The following is a 2500-nucleotide window of genomic DNA, read 5'->3' as shown; positions in this document are numbered from 1 at the left end:
TGTGGGTGAACTAGGCCGTGCATTTTTCTTTAAATTAACCATACTAAGCCACGTGGCTAGAGTTACAAGTATTGCCATATATTTGGTATATTTTCTTATTCTTATTATCTTCCAGTGTATAAACCGACGCTATATCGACGTTAATTTCGCATATTACTAAGTGCATTTATTTAGGCTCGGTTTAAATATGCATTTGTGGGATATTTTGGAATATTTAAATAAATTAGTTAAATTATGAACAAACTTTTTCTCTTTCCCGACGCTTCCCACCTATACCCGTTCCTTACACTCCCGCTATTTCTATCACTACCATCCTAAACCCCCTCCCTCTCTCTTAACCCCCACCCGTTAATCCCCCCTTCCTTTCTACCTATTTTCAATATTTCTAGTCCGCTAGTGTTAAATTATTTTTTTGCAGTGATAACGTTTTATATTTTTTTCTTTTCGTATCTATATTTATACAAAAACGGTGTGTCTTGCTCATTTGTATGTTTATATGAATAACTTTAGTAGTATTTTTTATATATAAAGTGTTATATTCATTTTATAGTGCGAATGACCTCACATGGTTGTTCAGGTCCTATAACATTGTGATTTTATCATTATCCCGTTATCAACGTATTTACGACAGAGTGATGAATTTACTTCCGGTTTGCATGAATATATCGGGAACTATAATAATACTAGCATAATTCAACGAATTGTTTTTACATTATTATTATAGTATATTTGTGCATATTCCGAAGTATATTTCGATAATTATTCGCCTTTTTTATAGATATATTTTTTTCTATAATTATTCATGTTCATTTATCTGTAATTTGATTATTGTGTACTTGTTTTTCACAATATTATTTAGTCTCGTATATACTAGCTCTTGCTATTTTAACGTATATTTGGTTAATGACCTCACTTGACCTTACTCAGGTAAAATACCCCTCCCCACCATCTGACTTCGCCCAACTTAAATTACATTCAAGCTATTTGTATTTAATTTTTATTTAGTGTTAGAAATTAATTAAATTAAACAGCTACTACGATTTCATATTGTTCGCGATTTTCGATTATCTCGATAACGAACCTCACCTCATCATTATTACATGGTCCTTGGTGACGACCCCCAGCTGGGTATGGACATGTAATTAGGTTTAGGTAATTAATGTTAAGTTGTTCTTGTGCCACGCAGCACACCTATCGCCCAGGCGATCTCAGCGCCACGCGCCTTCTTATACGACTATACGTGAGAGATTATCGCTGGTATTTCCCAAGAAGATGGAATACCCAATTTGCGTTCTGCGTATGAGTTCGTTCGATGATATCCCTTCTACGGTTGGGCCCATCATCACTATTCCTCAGGGAATCTATGTTAAGTTAAAGTACAATTTACAACCACGAGGGTTGTCTTTCGGGTCAGTTGTCTCAGGGAAGCTGACCCAAACCAGTCACCATTTCATTCATTTTACGTACTAATTAAAGTACCATTTTTATGATTTCGCATAGTAGTTGATTAATATTGAAATTAACGTAAGTTCATTGTTATTAGTGTGAATGTTTTTTTTCGTATAGTCAGATCGGCGACTATTTTCATTAAGCGCTATCCACATTGCCACCCCAACCTAACATACCTAACCCCACCCCCCATCCTCACCCATACCTCTTTTAAACCCCACCCCACCCCATCCTATCCTTAGCCTCCCACCCACCCACTCCTCCTCCCCTTCGCTTATTTCTTCCAACTTCCACGCCATCCTATTCCTTTTTTACTCACTCTCGCCTTACTTACTAATGACTAACAAAATCTATCAGCATTCTATTTTCTACTCGTGTGCTATACTCTGACTCACTCATTTCATAACTCCCACCCATTAACTCAACTCGTCTACGCACTCACGCAGCCACATGCGCACATCATCCCGCAAAAAACGTTAATTGTACAAGAATTACATGCGTACTGTCTCCGGAAGATAACCGACTTGCGCCAACCGTGTATTCTTATCTTGCATTACGTTTTTCCGTGCAAATGTTGTCTTGAGAAAGTATATATTGATGTAATGAGTCGCTCCCGAAGTATGAGGACTGCATTACCTGTTTTCATTATTGCTTTGCCTCAAATTGCTCTTGGTGACGTGTGATAGACAACTTCAATGAAATGAGATACAATCACTATTAGTCAGACTTATACCGTATGCACTATTGCACTGCACACTTCTGAACTCTGCATTGTTGCATTTTTTCTTTTTTCCAAGGAAGTTCGTCGTTCAAGACAAGTCCTTGCGGACTGCGACACCTTTTGCTTCCTTTGTAGTTTTGCACAATGCTAATCTCTTGTAGATTTTCATTTCCTGCTATCTGAGACAATTGCAACTCAAGCAAGTCTTCGCGGACCATTGTAATTGTCTCCCTAAGCATGTTCCTCTGTCTATCTTTGGGCAGTGAATTATTGAAAAAATATAATAAAAATTGAAAATTCATGAAAATATTTGTAATAACAATCTTTGCA

General features: G+C 36.9%; 1 long non-coding RNA gene across 1 annotated transcript in view; it reads left to right on the top strand.

Moving 5' to 3' along the window:
• LOC138862684 (uncharacterized) overlaps nt 1-2500 on the top strand; it is a 3615-nt gene that overhangs the window by 699 nt on the left and 416 nt on the right. The gene's annotated exons all lie outside the window — the stretch shown is intronic.

The sequence above is a fragment of the Penaeus vannamei genome, chromosome 9 (assembly GCF_042767895.1).
Source record: "Penaeus vannamei isolate JL-2024 chromosome 9, ASM4276789v1, whole genome shotgun sequence".
In the NCBI taxonomy this organism is placed as follows: Eukaryota; Metazoa; Arthropoda; class Malacostraca; order Decapoda; family Penaeidae; genus Penaeus; species Penaeus vannamei.
Note: the sequence above shows the minus strand (reverse complement) of the source record. Positions and strands in the feature narration are given on the sequence as shown.